The sequence below is a fragment of the Falco biarmicus genome, chromosome 9 (genome assembly GCF_023638135.1).
Source record: "Falco biarmicus isolate bFalBia1 chromosome 9, bFalBia1.pri, whole genome shotgun sequence".
In the NCBI taxonomy this organism is placed as follows: Eukaryota; Metazoa; Chordata; class Aves; order Falconiformes; family Falconidae; genus Falco; species Falco biarmicus.
This window is the reverse complement of record NC_079296.1, coordinates 22,140,716-22,160,706: the sequence shown is the minus strand read 5'-3', so window position 1 is coordinate 22,160,706 and position 19,991 is coordinate 22,140,716. Positions and strand designations below refer to the sequence as shown.

General features: G+C 38.7%; 1 protein-coding gene across 5 annotated transcripts in view; it reads left to right on the top strand.

The window, feature by feature from the left end:
• Positions 1-19,991, top strand: part of VTI1A (vesicle transport through interaction with t-SNAREs 1A) — a 274,408-nt gene that overhangs the window by 174,458 nt on the left and 79,959 nt on the right. The window lies entirely within an intron of this gene.

Below are 19,991 nucleotides of genomic sequence, written 5' to 3'. Positions count from 1 at the left end.
AAGCCACCTTAAGTTTCCGTTGGTACCTTCCCAGACAGATGTTTTGAATTAATGGCATCTCTGGGTATGTGTTCTTTACCCAGTGAAACAGCACCTGAGCTTCTTTGTGATGCGTGTATTTCTATATACATTCCACTTCCTGAAGAAGAAAAGCATCCCTCTAATAGGTGTTGCTGGGTGCTATGAAAACACAGTTTTAAAGGGGTTTAGAGCATCCTCTGAAGCGTTCAGTATGAAATTACCCTTGCCATTGGCTTTTATGTTGCATATTTGCTTAATGCAATTTTCTTATTAAAGAAAAAAAGAAAGGAAGAGAAAGTTTTAGCAGAGTTGTTGATTCGTCACATGGCTTGGAAAATATCACAATCAGAATTTAAGAAGTTTTTTGGTGCAAGATTTATCTCCTCGTAAGTCTTCTCAGAAAAATATCTTCATTAGTTTCTTGTATACCCAGCTGACAAAGGTTAAAATGACTGAACCTCATGCCTTCATCCAGATTTCTTACAATTCCAACTCCAAACTGTAACATATAAAATTCTCTGATTGAGTAATATGTAAATGACACAAGCTAAATTTAAAATCCATGGAGAAAGGAAGTGGCAATTGAAAGGGATGGTTCAGTGCCTGTAGACAATCAAAATAAACTATAAAAAAAATGAACAAAAGAAAAGACACAACCAAACCCAAGTCTCCCCAGGAAGGGCTCTGCGACATGAGCTGTAACGAATATTCTGCATATGTCTCCATTTTGTCAAATCTCATTAAAGGGGTTTCTTGCTTTATGTCAATTGAGCTGTCCAAAAATCATTCATCATTTTAGTGTAAAAAAAAATCATGCAGTTATTTAAATAATATCATATTAATGTTAAAGTTCAGCTGTCATTTAATAGTATGGCTTAATCAGACATAGCATTTAGGAAAAATAGTTTTTTCGGGCTTTACTTGGCTTTCAGGTTGGCAGATTCAAATAAGGATTTATGGGTTTCTAAACCAATGTATTCTTTCAGTGTTTATGCTTGAGGTACCTCAGCCTTTTTTGCAGCACCCTGTAGTCTGTTATTTTCAATAAAATAAAGTATCTCTTCATATTGTGTTTGAATACATTTGCAAATAATTTGGAGAAGCTGAAACAAAAACATATGCTGTAACCTTTGACTTCGTTTTGTGTTTGGGAATCACAGTTAGGAGTCCTAGTTTATAAGTGTTCCATGAGCCAAATGAAAAATGTGATCTTTCCGAAATATACTTGGGCTCTTCTTTTCAGACAAAAGGATTATGTAGTTGAACACCAAGATGGCATGTTTCTGTGTGTCAGAAAAGCACTGGTTTTCCTTTTTCTTTAACAAAAACACCGAGCTGAGTCACCTGTCCAGGCGAAAGGCAGGTTAGGATTTAAGCTCAGCTCAGGTACACGTGCAAAAAGCAAAGCCTTGGTATAGATGCAGCTTGCAGCAGAAGATTCTCAGGATGCTATTTAAAAACTGCATAACACATACACCTACAGTGAGTTTGATTTGTTTGTGACTGTTGTGTAGAAGGGTCTAGCATTAGCCCAGCCTCAGCATCATCCCAGTGTTGTTTAGTCACAAGAATAATCATGAAATTCAGACCCCCAAGAAATCAGCACAAATTAGATAAGTACAACTGTAAGAAAAATTATTAGCACAGACTGGCAGTTGTGTCCTAATTTCTGCATACTTCAGTACAGACCACAAAATGTTTCACTTAATTACTGGAACCAATAAAGGAAAATGCTGGAGGACTGTTCTTCACATCATTATTATACAGAAAAGGTAATGTTAAACTGAGCATTGCTCACCTTGGTTGCTGCTCCCACAATATGTGTTTTCTGATATGCTTGAAGTTGTATGATGGTCTAACACCCCATGCATCAAATTAATGCCTGTTTCTGGTTTTACTGTCGGGGAAAGGTGAAGCAGCATCTCTTCTGAATCTGGCCAAATATACTAGGAGATTAGATATTTAGATAGCTAGAGGGCTAAGTTACTGCCTTTGTATGACCTAAATTCCCCGGCTGTGTATTTGTGCATAAAATGTTCTGGAGATGGGGAGTAAAAGTGGGGACAGGTTTTGCAGGTTGCCATAGCTCACTAAGGAAATTGGTGGCATAAGAGGTACAGGTATTCCTATCCAAGTTTACAGCTCTAGGTAGCCAGACATGTATTGGAATTTGTTATTTCCCAGTATTTTGGGTAAGGGATCTTTTGTAGTAAGTGTTTTTAAATATTTGCACTTTGCAATGACCTATACATTCTTTCTTCCCACTCCACCCCCTCACCCCCCTGTAAATAAACCTACTGAGATTCTGCTAAACTACGATATTCCACTCGTGGCATTGCATTACCAGGATAATATTGGCATGTTGATCATGTCAAAACATTAATAATTTCCTTTTACGTGTATCCATAGCTCTGGACATCCTGACATTTTATGACTACTCTTTAAAACTGTAAGACTGTAACAGAAACTCAGCCTAATTTCAAATAGGTTTTAACATAAGGAAACGGCATCTTCTGCAGTCACCTGCGATATTACAGTCTCAGACATCTATCTCTCGGTCTCAGCCCCAATGTGTTAAAAGCACAAAATGTGTTAAAAAGAAGCAGAAAGAGTATGTTCTGAAAGATCTTCACTGTTTCACCCGTATCCTAAGCCAATAGTCTAGAAAAACTTTTTAAGAGAAGAATTTGGACAGTCTCCAAGCCACACATGGCCCAGTGGGAAACAAACAAACCTAAAAGTAACCAGATAAAAATTTCAGTAGATTTGAATCTTTATCCAATTAGCAGATAAATTCCGTCTACCCTTCTCCAATTTGCAGAAAAATATTTTAGGAAAATAGCTACTACCCTCTAGAACAACTTCTTCTACTGTGATTCACCAGGAAATTTTTATGCCAGAACTTCTCTTAATCTTCAGATTTCAGTCTTCTGAATTGTTACCAGTGATGCTTTGAGAAGCTCATGAACACATTTGCTCTTACAAAAGGGATTTTGAAAACCTGGTTTCCAACAGGATGGAGAGACTACCTCCAGCTGATGGAAATGAAGCAGTAAGCGTTCAGCTCTCAGGTGATATGTTATATATGACTTGCCAACAGCTGCATAACCAATGTGACTACAACCAGAAACGGAATGCATGCCCTCCGTGCCAGTTATAGTCAAACTTGTTCACTCTTCTGTCCGCAAAAATCCTGGTAGTCCTGCTTCTGGCATTACTTCTAGTTAAACTTTTGAACTCCAGGATAGTCCAGACCTTACAGTTATTCTTCAGCATTTTGTAGAATCATAGAACAATTTAGGTTGGAAGGGACCTTTAGATGTCATCTGGTCCAGCCTCCTTCTCAAAACAAGCCTAATTAGAGCAGTTGCTCAGAGACTTCTCCAGTCACGTCTCAAACACTTCAAAGGTTGGAGATACCAGTGCCTCTCCAAGCAGTCTGTTCCATTAGCAGTTGGAATAAGCAATCTTTTCCAGGTATCTAATTGAAATTTCTCCAGCATCCAACTTGTGTCCGTTGTCTCTGGTCCTATGCAGAAGTGATTTAAAACATAAGTGTTTGAGAATTGGCCTTCAGAGCTTGGGACTGGGTTGCAGTTGTTCCTAGCAGTTCTCAAACAACTTCAGCAGTTGTGAAGAGGCCCCAGTGGTCATCAGGCTGAGATGACATTCAGTGTAGGTCAACTCTTTACACAGGGTGTGGGGTGCTCCACCTCCACCCATTGACCTGGTTGGGTAGCCATTCAGCAGTGGATGCACGAGAATTTTTTTATTTGCATTCTCCCACTCCTAGAGATGTGAAAAGTTAATTATGTCTGTTCTGCCTTCTCTCCTCACTACAATGCCCGCATTTCCTTATCTAGAAGAACAGCAGCAGAGACAGTCATGTCACTGTTGAGGCAAACCAAAACAAAGAGTGAGTGTTATCACTGACCTTTTCTCCTATTTCCCTACTAGTCTCTGTTTCCATCCCCAAATGTCTGTAACAAAAAAGATTTTCTTCCAAGCTAAAGCCTGTCTCAGTGTCATTCATACTAGGCCATGACTGTTGAGTCTGCTGTTTTCTGGAGGAAGATCTTCGTATCACAGATAAGAAGTTTAACATGTAGTTAAATTTGTCTTGTTTTCATGCTAATAGAGAAACTCCTCTTTCCAGCAGGAACTTTGCATATTTGGTCTCAAGCCAAAAGAAGTTTGAGTAGAAAGTGTTTCAGCAACTTTTTTGGTACATTTATTTCTATTTTTATTTCATGATGTATTTTTACACTGAAAAATGATTGAAACAGTAAATCCTTTAGCAATATTTCTGCTCCATGTTGAATATTTACAGCTGCAGCTGTTTACTTCAATAATTTAGACCTTCATTCAGGAACGTATTTAAGCATATGGTTAACTTAAACCAGAGAAGCAATTCCCTTAACTTGAGGGAGACTGAGTAAGGGGTGGGAGGGAGAGGGGTAAGTGGCAGAATGATTCTAGGTCATCTCCTGGAGCCACACAGCTTTTATTGTGCTCTTTGCTCAAGGCTGATTATAGAGCAAACCCTGTCCTTAATATCCCTGTTGTTAAATGGAAATATAAAATGCACGTAGGGTATTTTAGTGCTTGTTACTGTCGGTGTAGAAACATTTTTTTTAAAAATCCTGACTTTTAAGCATTTAATGTAGTTACTTGATTCTTATATTATTGTACATGTTTGTTTTTTAATATGCAACTAAGCTTTATCAACTATGAAGTGTTGAATCTTTTCAGAAGGGAACTGATAAGCTTTGTGGTGCTGTTAATCCAGAGGCAGTCTTTGGATAAGGAACACAGGGTTTGTTATTCCAGATTAAACCTTGGTGTTAATTAGTACCTGGTCGTTCCTCACTTTGACTTTAAAAAGAAACCTTCTTTCTTTGTTGAAGGGACGGACACAACAACTGGAAAACTTTTAAATATAGTGTCAGCAAAATCCCCAAGAGTAAGCATTCTTCATCATTAGGAGTCCAACCAAAAAACGGGAAATGTACCTCTAGGTCTGAACAGCAAGAACTGTAAAGTAGTATGAGGCACTGTGGGTTCCTTGTTTTCAGTTTAGGTATGACATAATCTGATGTATGTAAAATGCATTTCTTATTTTTAGTAATCAGTTGAGAGCCATTTAATAATCTTTACTCATCTCTCTTCGACAGTGTTCTATATGTTGTTTCCAAAATGCTTTTGCAAAAAATCTTACTCAACTTTCATCTGGTGTTAGAAATACTTTTCAGTTCATGCATCATAGAAGGTGCAAAAGTCATTTCAGCTGCTGTATAACCACCATAGCTACAGCAAGCAGTGTACATGGAGAATTCCAAGCCATATACTGAGGGTACTGAATGCCTCACAGGATGGGGCCAATTTCAACTTGGGAAGCATGTAGCTCTGAACAGTTTAATGCCACTATAGCCTTCACAAACCTTCAGCTGCAACAACCTAAGTGATACAGAGTTAAGTTTACTTCAGACCTGGGCCGGGGGAGAAGGGAAGGAGCATCATGACTGATCTTTACATTTTAATAACTTAAGTACCTAGCATAAGATAAGTCACTGTTTTAATCTCCTTGCACCTAGGCATTCTTGGACATGTCCTTCATGCATTGAGATAGAAGCACTTACATTGTAGCATTGTTTTATTTTTCAGATTATTGGAAAGCTTTGTCCGTTTGTCAAGCTGCCTACACTACATCCATTATGAGCAGGGCCCCCAGCATTCTTCAGACAATGTTTCTCTTTTTTTCATTCCCTTTTTAAATGTACAATGGCCTTTTTCTGTCCTCTCCATTCCCTCTTTTATATCATCTGGAAATACTATCTCATTTGCCCCCCTTCTATCTACTTTTATCCAGCTAAACAGCTGGAAAGAACATTATCTAAAGCACAGTTGTGTTTCTGCAGGAAAGCAGGATCCCGATGGATAATTATCTGAGCTAGTCCTACACTGCATATACCAAGAATGTAAAGCATCGTAATAGCTTAAATATCATGTAATCCTTTGTGATTGTTCTCTGTATTGAGATACATTGCTTACTATTGAGCAGCTAGAGCCTAAGAAGGTTCACAGTGTCATAAGTGAAACAAAAGGCGTTTCATAGTCAGCATTGTCATGTCTGAACCACAATAGATGTCCCATCACATGCTTTCATGAGAAGGCATGTCTTATATCAGCATAAACAGCGCAGTGCTTTCTTGCAGTGGTTGCAAGTAGTTTCCAGTTGGATGAGTTCTTTCTGACACGATATTCAGGAATAGAGATGGTAGTGAAAATATTTTGAATGCAGTGAGATTGTTTGTGTGAAGCAGGGGGAAGTAGGGAACCTGTTAGAAAAAGCTGACGTTGGCAATTGCTGAAATAATCAGAGACAACTCTTCAGAAATCAATGAAGTCAAACGCCTGAAGGCCGGTGTAAATTAAGGATGATGTTCTCAATACCGCTCACACTATAACTTGTCACAGAACAATATATGCCAAATTTTACACATTCCATTTACTACAGAGTGTTTAAGCCATAAATTCCTAAATGTAATGTTTTCTGCTCACAGAGCTGCATGATGTCTTGCTACACAGGTAACTTCTTTTTAATCCACAGACTTACCAAAAGAAATCTCAGAAAGGTTCATCCCTTTGTGTTAAGGGAGCATTGAGTGTCCTCATTTCAATCCCAGCAGATACTCATCTGGCCTGTTGAACTGATGAACACTGATGAACTGTCCCTATTTCTCTGATCAAACTGTTCCAAGTTTTCCCTAATGTTTACTCTAAATTTCTCTTCCTGGGTAGACAGAGCTTTTATGTGCTGGTGCGTTTGAGGGTATTTCTCTGCTCTGCCGTGGCCCATGACTTCTGCTGTGGAAAGAAATGTCTGCTGGACTTTTCAAGAATTAGAGAATATAAATAATAGCATACAGAATTAAATTATAGTTTCCAGGTTTCATCAAGCCAAACCTTTTGATGGGATTCAGGAACATAAAAATGGAAGAGTTGGATGCTGTTCTAATAGGCAAATCCTGGAAGCGTAGCCTTTCCAAACAGTAGCTTTATGCGTAGGTGTCACTGAGCCTTGCAAATAGAGGCACCAAAATAAAATCATTCTCATGAGGTTGCAGATCTGGACTAACACTAGACTGTATGCTAAGCTGACTAAAAGTAACATTTGAAACTCAAACAAGATCAGCAAAATACAGAGATTTAACTTTTTTTGTGGCACTTTAAACATTTTTAGGAAAAAGGCAGTAATGTTGTAAAACATCAGAATTTTTAACTTGTTTCTCCCACCCTTGCCTGTAGACACACCAGCGTTTTGGACACATCTAGTGTTTGGAAACAAATGTTGGGAATGGGAAGTAGTTCGCCTAGTTTCATGTCAGGTCTCTGCAGGAGCTTTGTTAACCTTTATCAGGTAAAGAAGCTCTTTTGTGCATTCAGAGCATGATTTCCAGTAGCACTTGGAACTTTTTTTGCTACATTTGGTGGAAATTTTCAGCTTTTAAGAAAAGCAAAATTAATTTAGCTTTCCAGCATGATTCTGATCACACACCAAGGAGTTTATCTTTAAGATAACAGTAACGTCATCTGACTGATATAAAACTGCTGTGATATCAGAATCTTGTCATTAATAATGATTAGGTTAGATCTTTTTCAATCTAGCTTATAGTAGCAGGTCAGAGTTTTGGCTGTGCTCAAGAGACATAAGAGATTAAGTGACCAACAAACTGGAACAAAGGAAAACTCAGGATTTGCTGAGTATTATTTTTGTTCAAGTCAGTCACTTAAGTTCTACCACAGAATCTAGGACCTGAACTTGCACATCATACTCCTGTGAGTAGTTTGCTCATCCATCACCCTAATATTGAATACAGATCTCGTTTGACTTGAGCAAAGTTTGTTTGCTGTGGTTGTAGTTTTACAAAGAAGGCCATAAATGATGAATGTGAGAAATCAACAGCTAAGGAAAACCAGGATCACTTAGTTTGTTGCAATAAATTAGTGCTGCTGTGGGACAAGACCAAAACTGAGGGAGAGTTTATATCCTTGGGTAGCATGTAATTATGTTGTGTTGGACCTTTAAAACTCTGCAGAATAAATGTTCACACATCACTAACCTACTGAGCATCTGTCTGAAGAATAAAGAAGTAATGAATGAGAAAGTGTGGCCTTTCAATGAGAGATTGTTTAGTCTACTTGGTGATAGGAAGGATGAAAATTTGCTAATTTTGGCTGGCGCTCTAACTAATGGAAGATTTGAACCTAATCAAGAAGGCAAAGAAAAGTCAGTGTGGAAACGGAGCAAAATGGGAAAGACAAAGAAAAACAATTTAACTATAAACACTGAGATTTATGTTCTCTACAACATTTGTGTAGCTTTAAATTAATTGGAAATAATTAAAATTGTTTCAGAAATATCTAAAATAATGTAAACATGGGAGAGACTCGTGCAACCTGCTTGCTTCAGACAAACTGATAAATTTGCAGTGCTACTGCTCCTTCAGTCTTGGACTCAGGATTATAATTCGGACTTTCAAATTGTATTTTAAAATCAGTTTATTAATTGAGTTTCTTTGAAGACTTGAACATTTAGTCAATGAATTTGAATAGTCAGGAGGTACAATTTATTAGAATAAGCGGTGTTAGTACTCTCCACTTTAAAAACATAGCAGAAGAGTTTTTCACTGACCTATATGCCTTCTACAAACATTAATGTTTTTCCATAGGTGTTAACATGGTTTAACTTGCAGGATCTCACTGTGTAGCATTTATTACCTAAGAGCTTTTGTTTAGCTTGGACTTTGCTCTCTTAACTGAGCTGTAACCCAGAAGGTTTTTGTAACATTTGCAAGTTAGAGCAAAGTCTTTGTCTTGTCGTACTTAGTAAATCTGCTGATAGTTTTAAGATTACAACACTAACGGGTAATTTTTCTTCTTGAATAAAAATTGTGTCTTAAATTTATTTTTGTACCAACTCCTTGCCTTACTCCTGATAAAAACACTTGTGCAAGCAAAATAAAGCGCCGTGTGTTTCCCTGACATGCTTATCGCTGCTGCAAATAATGCATTTAGATAGGGAATTGTTTGAGAAACAGGATTCTAAGTGTGCACTGGTCTTGCCTGGATCTTGGGAAGCATATGGTCTACTTTATCGACGCCGAGAAACTTCCTTGCTGCTTTCTGTCACCGCTATATTTTTTCAAATGCAGTTTTCAGTGTGAATGGTGCACACGTGTTGATTGTGAAGGTAGCATTCTTTCAGTACAGCCTTAAGCTAATTACTCTTAGTGGCAGTGGGGCTTTGTACCTCATTTGTGAACAGCTATTTATACTACTACACCAGTACAAAGCAATGTTTCACATTACCAGTTTACCAGACTATTACACCATTGTGTTTTAATCCACTGTACGTGGATGGAGAATATGAGCCATCTGTTTTATTTAATGATATAATCAGTAAACAGTATATGCACTTTACACATTTGGTCATTAAAGATGCCCATATTGTTGCACCCTGTATTTACACTGTAAAATGGTGTATTCACACATCAGCTTGTTCTGGTTTAAAAGACTTGCTGTGTTCATAAGATGGTACAAAGCAAGCTCAGTAACTGCTCGAACCCAGTGCAGGTGGTCGAGCTAGTTGCCATACAGATCAAAAGTCAAACAACTGTGAATCTTCCTTTGAAATGGCATTTAGAGAGACAAGGCTGGTCTTATCTTCACAAACAAGAAAGAGTTATAGATATACATCATGAAGTTATAAGAACAAAAGGGGGTTTCATAATCACTCAGCATCAGAAAATCCAGTACTACAGACTTTTGTGAAGACTTCTCTGGAACATAAAGACCATCTTATTTTCCTGGGCAAAATTTAGAGGATCAAGTCTGAATTATTAAATATGAGAAGGTTCAGTGGTTTCAAAACTTGGGAGACAAGAAGTTGCTTTCTCTCACAGTCAATTGAAAGTTACTTTATTTTCAGCAATGCTTTAGCAGAATAAAACAGGCAGCAACAGCAGAACCCAATCTTTTTCAAGGGCTAGAGGTGAATTGTGTGTATTTGTGCTAGAAACAAAGGAAATTGCTTGATATTTCAATTTCCCCAAAGTATCCTTGGTGAATGCCAAAAAACAGTCAGCAAAATACATTAAAAATCATTGTTAAGTAAAATCTTGTTCACTAGCACATTTTTAAGGAGGTGGAAGATCATACCATCCCACACTGAAGCAGTAATGTTCATTTAAGTGTTTTACTCCATAGCTTGTGCTTGAGATGCCTAGAATTTAAGGCATTTATTGGAGGACTCAGTCTCATTTCTTACGGTGTTTTATGAGGAGATATAATTGGGTGTATCATCAGGTGAAGGCCTGGCTGGCATTGCCAGTAGACAGCGAAGGCAAAGGAATTGTGGAAGTGGTATGGCTAAGAGTGAGTTTGTGGGTCAGCAAGGCTGGTGGAGTAGTCTTGAGCTGAACAGCACAGCTGCTCAGCAGCGATGGGTCTGCTAATAAAGGTGGGAGCTCTGTGGGTGCTGGTTCTTTAGCTGAGTTTGAGATCATCTTTTAAAGCAGCAGAGTGTCTGTCAGGGTGAGTTCTTAGTCATTTCTTTTTGTATGCACTTGTATAAAATAGCAGCAAAATATTAATACGTAGGAGATTTTCAGTTTGGTTTCTGTTCCTACATAATGTGGCTGTACTCAGAGGCACTGAATAGATACTCAATAACGAAGTCTGTGTACTAAAAAGAAGTGTGTTCGCTTTCCATTTAGTGTTACAAACATGAGGACATAGCTTTCTAAGTCTTTAAATCTATTTCAAAGGCAAGCTAATTATATTATGCTTTTTTTTTAATCTCGGGGTGGGAGGAAAGATTTTTTTACTAGGGCTTTTTTATGCTGGCATGAATTTTAGAGATAAAGTATTTTCAAGTGTATGAGTGAGGAGAAGAAAACATCTCATTTTATAAGCCATTATATATGCTTTCAAAATATACACTATTTTCATGGTTAAAATATTTAAAATAAAACAAATTAAACCGCAGCTATAAGTGTCCCTTTTATAGTCTTTTCATATCTGTATTTCATGTAAGTTGAATATTAAGCATTGGAATGTTTCCGTATGCTTCATGATGTATCGCCTATTGATTTTGAGATATTGTGTAACTTAACTTATTTCTAATCTTACAAAGGTGTTGAGAGTTTTATTTTTTTTCCCCCATCTCAATCCAGGAAAAGCAAATCAGAAACTTGACTACTAATATTTGAATCCTAGCTTTGTCCTGGGCATATCTTGGGTAACTTGGACGCATCTGTTTCTGTGCATCTCTAAAATGAGGATAATGTTCCCTATCTCGGCAAAGCATTCCAAATGCCCCTAATTAATCTGTGCATGGTCCTAACATGACAACCTGATGAGAGTCTGTGAATGGTGGACTAACTGGTAGCACTGCCTGTCCTGATTTGGAGTCATGGCTTAAATGGATTTAAAAGGGGTGGAAGAGAAGCATGGGAAGAATTTAGACGAGCGGGGTGTGGAGTATCTGATTTCCCATAACAGTCCATTACCAAGTACGTACCTGATCTCCTTAACTACCGAATGCAGATATGAGAAAGAGCAGGTATCAATTCTTTGCTGCCTTCTCCAGATAATATAATTTTGGGGGCTCCAGGTGACAGGCTCGTATTTCCTTGGGTGACATTTTTGGTGTGTTGCAGACAGAAAAGGGTATTTGGGTTTGTTCGACAAAAAGAATTAATGCATCCCTGGGGACATAACGATTAAGCGTGTATATAGAAGAGCAGTAATGTTAAACCTGATGTGCTAGCCCAGGCAACTGCTTGTTCCTTACCGATCTCTCCTTACTGCTTCTGTCAGAAATTATGTTCTTATAGTGTGCTGTGGAACGAGGTGTATTATTGCTGGCTAGTGTCAGCCTTTGAAGAATTGGTACTTTACATTTGTTAAGTACTTGAAGGTTCCTTAAAGAAGAAATACATCCCTACAAATGCAAGGTTTTATGACTTGGTATCGCAGCACTGCCATTTCTTTGTTCAGAGATGATGTGGAGGAGAGGTGTGTAGACTCAGCGGTAAAGGTAGGCAGGCACTTACTTCCCCTGGCCAAAATTACCTTTAGCACCATCACTTCTTGCCTCTGGGGAAATAAAAAGAAACATAGTTTGTTACAGAACGTGAATGGGTAAAGCCCTAAAGATCATCTGAGTATTCTATTTCATGTGTAATAACTTGATGACCAGTGAGCCTTTGAAATTCCAGTATTTTGCTGTTCAGCTTCTGATTAAGAAGAAAATAAAAATGTGGATTTCAATTGCATTTTGTTGAAACATCCACTGACATGATGCTGCTTTTAACTGTAAAGTTAGAAGAAAGTTTGCTACACAGTTTGTGTAGCAGACACATGTTGAAAGCTAGGGTAAAATGAAGTTTGAATATGCTAGCTGGTACCGATGATGTAGAGCACCCTTCTCATGACTAGTATTCTTTACAGAACATCTCTTGTGCTGGTGCACTTGGTTCGTCGTATTTTAATGGTCATCTTTGAATTATTGATGATTTATTAAAGCTCTACCAGCAAGCAGTGGGAAAATTAGGCTCCCATGTGCCAGTTCAGTCAGATGATTCCTCTCCGAGGAATTTAAGTGATCAAATGCAATAAGCCATTTATAATTCTTCAAACAGGAATTGCCCACAAGTAGTTGTTTCTTAGTAAATTCCTGGTGTCCTGCTTGGAATAAGACAGTATTTGGAATTATATGATACACATATATGTTGTTAAAAGCATGTTATCGAATTGTTTTTTAATAATATACATAGACCATATTAGCAGTGTTCCAGATGCTTAGCAGTAAACTTAAGGAAATGGGGACCTCATCTCAGAGATGCACACTGTAAACAGACAACACATAGGTGGAGCAGGGAGTGTTGAGTGAACCCGAAGAAAAGGCAGCGCTGCAAAGATGCTGTCATGCTCTGTTCCAGGCAGTGATTTTTGTGTGCTTATAATTCTGTTTATTGAAGTCAGTGGAAAAGCTTGTGCCCAAATACTTGTTCTCTGTACCTGAGAGGAGGAGCAGGTGCACAAGATACCAGAGAAGAGCTCAGTTTTATAAATGTAGACACTAGCTTGCAGCAGAGTTTCTGTCTTGTCCTCTTGCTCCAAGTGACCCAGTTAAATACAAGTTTCGTAGGAAAATACTGTCGTGGCTGACCTGGATAATAGAGATCAGTTGGGAGGACTATCAAACCTGGCCCTCCTCTGTAAACTATTGAGTTCTGAGGCTGACTTTAGTTTGAGACCCACTGTACCCTGCTTTCTTTGATCCAACCCCTGATAATATGTCATCATCATTTAGAGCAGCTAGCTCCTTTGTGAGGAGGAGCCAAGAGGCAGCCCCAGAGAGTGCCTTCCCACACGGAAAGCCACCACCCCCTGATTTGATGGCTTCCATGCTAATGCATCTTTCAGGGGGGCCTCTTTGTCCTGCATTGTTACTCGTTTGGCTCTTCTTTTATTTCAGTCTTAATTGTCATTAGTGTGCATTTGTTTTTTTCTAAAGTCATCTGGGGAATAGTAGTTTATTGCATATTGTTGTGTTTGTCTAAAGGCAATTGCACAAGCTTGAAACCTAATCCTCGTTGTAATCTTTCCTACTAGGGAGAGCTTGAGATAAATACTGCTGCATGCTTGCTGGGAGTGGGTCTCTACTTTTTGATCGTCCATGTCTAAATGTTGAGTAATACTTAAGGGAAAATGTTCTCAAAACATTCCTTAGATGATTATTAGATTATATTTTATGTTTGATAAAAACTGGAAAATCATGTAAATATTTGCTTAACATCCCACCCCTAAAGCAGTTTATTTTCTTTCGGGCCTTCAACCCTCTTGCTTAGTGAACTGAAATCAGTCACTTTCTGTTTATATTCAGTTTCACTTTGCAGTTTTAATGTATGTGTAGTGGTATTCCCCACTGCAGGGGAATACTGAAATAATAAGTGGGGAATAAAGAGGAAAGAAGGGGAAAAAATATTTTAAAAATATTTTCTAGTGTCTTCCCACATTTTAAAAATAAGTGCTATGATTATACTGCTTGCATATGACATGCTAATAACTGGTGTTAGAAGAAATGTAAAAAATAATCCAGTTCTGCTTCTTTATAAATTCTTTGTCATACAGTAAGTAAGACCAGGTTTTATACATATTATGTTCCTGTGGCTACCATTGAAATCAGCCTTTGGCAAAAGCAAACACATGTGAGAGATCCTCTTACCAGAGGAAATCACTTTTGCACCTTGGATACTCCATGGTGGTTAAGTTGCCTGGAAAGTGCTGAGTTTTTCACATAAACAGTCAATACTCACACAGGTCAACTGCATGGCTGTTTTCTCTCATCTGAATTTTTCATTTTGGATTAATGTAGAGTATGGGTCTCAAAACCATGGGCATCAGAACAAACACTAGGTCATGGTTAGAGCTTGACTAGATTGTAGGAGGGGCTTAGGGTAACACTGTGTTGTGGAAAAAAAGCCATCAGGTTCAGTAAATTAATTTAAAAGACTGAGGACACTTCCCTGCACTAACCAGCGTTGAAGCATTCTGTCGTATGTTGCAAAATGGCTTTTCAGATGCAAGGAGTCCTGGAGTTTCTCTTGACTCTTCTTTCTCTCCCACCATGTTTTTGCAATTAAATACTGGATGAAAATTCTTTTTCCTTTCCTTTTGTTTTGGTTTGGGTTTTTTTTGTTTAAAATGTGTTACTTTTTCCTTAATGTGTAGCAGCTGATTTTTCCTCTGTTGGCTCACTTGGGCACAGAGACAAACCTCCTTTCAAGGAACAGAGTTCCAACGTTGTTGTTGATTATTTTAATGGGAAACCATCTGTGTGGTAAGGCAGGCTCTCCAGCTTCTTTCTGGAGAGAAAAAAAAAAAAAAAAAAAGAGATGCAAGTATTTTAGCCAAAGGTAAAACCCTTCCCTCTGTAAAGAGGATGGACTCTCACAGACAGCAGCAATAAAGGCGTGTGTCTCCTCAGCACACTCACAAAGACCTGATTTTTAAGAGCAGCCAGCCGGTGACAGACAGTCCCTTGGGAGCACAGCTGGCCTTTTTCAGAAGGTGATGCGCTCTTGGTGCTCCCCACAAAGTTGTGCTTGAGATCTGCTGCTCCTCTGGGGGACAGAGAGCCAGTTTTCTTTCCAAGAGCTCTTTGCCCTTCCTTTTCCTGGCTTACCCCATCTTACCTTCCCAAAGTCTGAGCTGCATTTCTTGCAGGAGTCTTGTTCTTCTCCATCCCCTTCTGTGGTTTTCATAGCCTATCAGTTGGAGGCAGTTTTGACAGACAAGCACCTTCACTTAGAATCACAATGTGGTTGCGCAGTAGAAAAAGGCAGCCTTTCTTTTCTTCCTTCCTCTTTATGAACTAGGGACACAATATGTACAAGCTTGGGGTGAGCTCACAACAGCACTTTGTCCTCTTTCACATCACTTGCCAAGTAACTACTGTTGTGGCAACAGCTGTAACCAAGCATGGTGTCAGCTAGTTTTGCCATAACGTGACTGAGTGCCAATAATTTTAATATAATGTGAAACACACTTCCAGGCAGTGCAATGAGGCATCTGATTATTAAATTCCTTGAAATGTCATCTGGGTGATTTTCTTCTCTTTTTTTTTTTTTTTTTTTTTTTTGGGGGGGGGAATGTTTTTTGGTTTTTTGTTTGTTTTTCACCAATTCAGGTCTCAGAACTGGACAGTGTCGTGATTAAAAGAAAAAGAACAGAAAATTCTCTCATTATAGTAAACATTTCCAAGAAAACTCTCACCCTGAAGCAGACAGCTCTCCTCTGCTTACACAGACAGCGACAGCAAAGGCTCTGTGAAGGCTATAGGGGTGGAGGTTATAATTGTGGCTACCAGTTGGTTGCTGTTCTTTACTGTAGCACTTTCTCCAGTGACAATAAATGCTATTTATTTTTAGGTTCCTTATTCTGACTACTTATAAAAACTAAAAGATAGGAACCTGGTGAAGCATTTGTTTTTAATACATTGCTTACATTGTGCTCCAAAGCATGACATTCAGCATTATTGTTAATGACTGACACATTAGCATTTAATTGTGTAAAGCAATTAAAAAGCGTAATATTACTACTTCTTGGGCTGAGTCCATTAATAGAGCAAGCATTAGTAAGAAATATATTGAAGAAGTTGAACAAGGTCATAAATGTTCTGTGTGCAAAGAGCACCTAATGCTTTTTTCCAAGCCTTTAAGAAGTAGTTAAAAAACCCCAACAACCCAACAAAACAAAAAAAACTCAAACAAAACCTTGTGAGGTGAATAGATAAAAGGTTTTCTTGGTTTAGTTGTGTCAGTTTGGCTTTTTCCTGTAGTTGCTGGGGTTGTTTTGTTCCTAAAGAGGGAACAGATGCCAAGCTGAAGAGGTAATTTCTGAGCACTGTTTCAAGATATTGTGAAAGTTCTCAACTTTTTGGTAGTAAGAAAAATAACACTTCTCTAATGATGCCCGTTTATTGCATATTGTTCTTCTGTATGCAGTTCAGTGCAGCTGGCAGAGAGAAACCCAGGGCTGAAGAAATAGCGTAGGGGAACCTGAGCAGCCCCGAGTACCTGCAGGCTGTGTGCACCGGCTCCTCTGGGTGCTGTCGAGCAGTCCTTAGCTTACGTCACCATGGACGAAATCAAAAGAGAACATTTGCATTTGATCCCAGGTGTCTTTACATTTTGAATCCAAACAGGAAAAAGCTCCTGGCAGCAGGAGGCTGGGTCAGAGGTGTTGATACTCCAAACACGTCCGGATGTCACTCTGCTTGCGTCAGATGGGCTGGCTGTGGGGCTTACTTTCCTTTGGTAATCTTAGGACTTACTTGCACAATAAAAGGTCCAAGTTTTTCCAACCTGTAAAGAGTCATAGCAGAGCTCTGTAGTTGTGAAGTATCATTACGTGCTCACAAGTGAAGAAGTTTTTACTAGGGAGGAGCTCAAACCAAAATCCTAAATGTGGATATTTCTGAACCTTGGAATCTGTATCTGCATTTGAGTTCTGCAGGTTACATGTGCCAGTAGTGTATTAAACCAGTGTATGACATGGAAATTTCCCTAAAACTTAGAGTATTCCACATCCATGTGCAGTTACAACTAATCCTGCAGGCTCTGCTAGACAGCTTCCAAGGGAAAACTTTGTTTAATTTACTATCAAGCCAAATCCACTGTATATCTCCAAGTCTCTACTTATTATTTGAACGTGTGCAGAACAGAAGCAGCACAGGCAGAAGTAATATGGTATTTCCCAAAATGACTTGTTTGACCCTGAGCTTGGGAAAAATACCAACCCGGAGAAGGAGAAGCAAGTTCTGTTTCTAGATCCACACAGGTTTTGGCTTCTCTAGTGATGTCTAGTCATGGCATTTTAAAAGGATGCAGTTGTTTTCAGTCCAAGAGCAAGTTGATTCTTCACGCATAGTTGACACTACTGTTTAGGCTGACGAGCCTAAATTTTAGGACAAACCACAGGAAATGGCTTGGAGAGGTGGAGGATATTAAGAAAATACTGTATTGCAGCTTTGGAAGTAAAATGAAACACTTTAGGCTCCATTTTCCCATATGATGTTTAAAGCCATTGTTTTCATATTATTTTTTTTGCAAAAAATATTGCAACTATTGAAAACAAATGTGCTTCAAAACATATAGTTGTTTTTTGTAATTTCAGACCAAGACAAGCCACATGAAAATCTTCTTCTCATGGAGGGCAGCCTGAGGTTTTGTGAAAAAGCAGGTTCTTTCCCTCCTCCCTCTATCCCCTCACCCCCTGGTTTTGGACTAATTCTGTCCCCTTGAAAGTATCACTTTCTGTTTGAGCTTGGGGAGTGAAAAGTGTTCAACTTTTTGCTTATGGAAGAATCTGCTTTAGCTGGGAAGTCAGATGCAGCGATAGGAACAGAAATAGCACTTTTAAAGCTGACAAACTGTATTGGCTTTGGTATGTACAGAATGGTAACAGCAGTCGCTAGTATCAAGAGGATTCTGTTCTTTCTCTGTCTGCCCTGTTGCAAGATAAGCAAGGGCTGACCTGAATTTCTGTTTGTTTGTTCTGCTGTGGGGTTAAATATTCATTTATTTAACCACACACACACCCCACCCCTAGCCCACCCCTGAATGTTTTATTCTGTTTTTGTAAGGGGGGGAATTCAACATTTTTGAAGGCAAAAGGAAAATCCTTGCCTGATGTAAGAAACAGCTGAACAAGACCTAAGCTGATAAGATTTATTTTTTTCCCTCACTTTATACCTGTGAAGAAATATAGTATTTTTAGGGTGAGGGGTGATTGTGGAAAGCAGTGATTGAACAAATAACTGCTTTAAGGCCAGTGCTAGAAATGCTTGCCAGTATAGTAATGTCAGTTGGAGGTGTGATTTTTGGCTGCATGTGTGTATTGGCAAAAGCCCTAGTATAGACATGGTTGTACCAGGAAAAAAAAGAAAAACCACCCCACAACTTTGGCGAGAATATTCTATTTTGCTTGGGGAGGGTATAAGCTCTAACAAAAAAGCATATTTTTTTTCTGCTGGTAAGTTGCAACTCCAGTAGAAGCTCGTGCCAAAATAGTTACACTGTTGTAGTGGCAAACCTTTTTCATAGATCAGACTTCTGAGTTTGGTATCCTAACATTAGCAGCTCTGCTCCTGTTATTGTTAATTTTAACAGCAGCAACATCTGAAGGTGATTTGAGTGCCTTCGACTTTGTAGCATTGTAATGATCTTGAATTTACAGATCTGCATTTCATTTACTCCCCATACTTAGAATTGCAAACGAAATTACACTGGACTACATCTTTTGCATGCAAGACATTTCTTTACAATTCTTTTTTAATGGCTTTTTCCTAGCTACGACTCAAGTAAAAAGGCCCATGTGCTTTGCAACTGTCTAAAAGCTGAAGAATGAGATTATCTTTGGATTTATTTTCTGAATCATTTCAGAACTGTTTGTAGTGAAACATGGTTCTTTGAGGTGTAACGTAGTCTTCATACCTAGGTTTTGCAGATTTCTGTAGCAGTTTTTTTATTGAATGTCTTTAATATATTGGTATTCTGGAGGGGCTGTCGTCATTACCTTGTGGAACTACATAGTCATATGTGTGACACCACAGGCCTTCTATGTGAACTTCACTCCTATTTTACTCACACGTTAGGATGAGAAAGAAGTCCTTTTTTCTAATGCTGAAGCACACTGCATCAGCCATCTTCAATACAAGAAACCAGGAGGGGTAAATACTCATTCCAGGTCCCAGTTCCGTGTCACAAGAACATTTCAGCTATTGTGTAGCCTCTCCAGGGTGCCCTCACACTAGGAGAGCAAAACCAACACTCTTCTCAGTACTGTCAGGGAGGTGACTCCTGGAGATGTGCAGTCTGTCCTCAGCGATCAGTGCTCTGCTTATCTTCCACTGGTATTTCATGCCAACTGACTTATATGAAAGAATACCAACGTTTGAACCTCAATCGCTAGACTTTTTGTTCAGCCTCCTATTGCCACGTTATGATACGGTACAAGGAATGTTATGGTTGTTTGGGTTTCTTCAATTTTGCTTTAAATTACCTCTCACTTCATTGGGTGTCAAATTTGGCCAGTGCTGGATGCTTTTGAAAATCCCACCCTTCAGTTGGTTTTCGTTTTATTGTTGTTTGTTATGTCCGATGTAGGGCTCAGTAATATTTACTGGCATAACATCTTGGTGGAGCAGAACAGTGATTTATTGTGATAAATACTGACATCACAAAACCACAGACAGTAATCTTGACCTTGGGGGGGGAAAAAAACGCCCTAAACACTAGGTTAAGACCTATTTAAAAAGATAGTTTATGTGACTCTGGTAGGATAAGAAAACTAAGCATGTTGAGTTTTAGAGTGTTTCCACTTCTAAGTTTATGTGT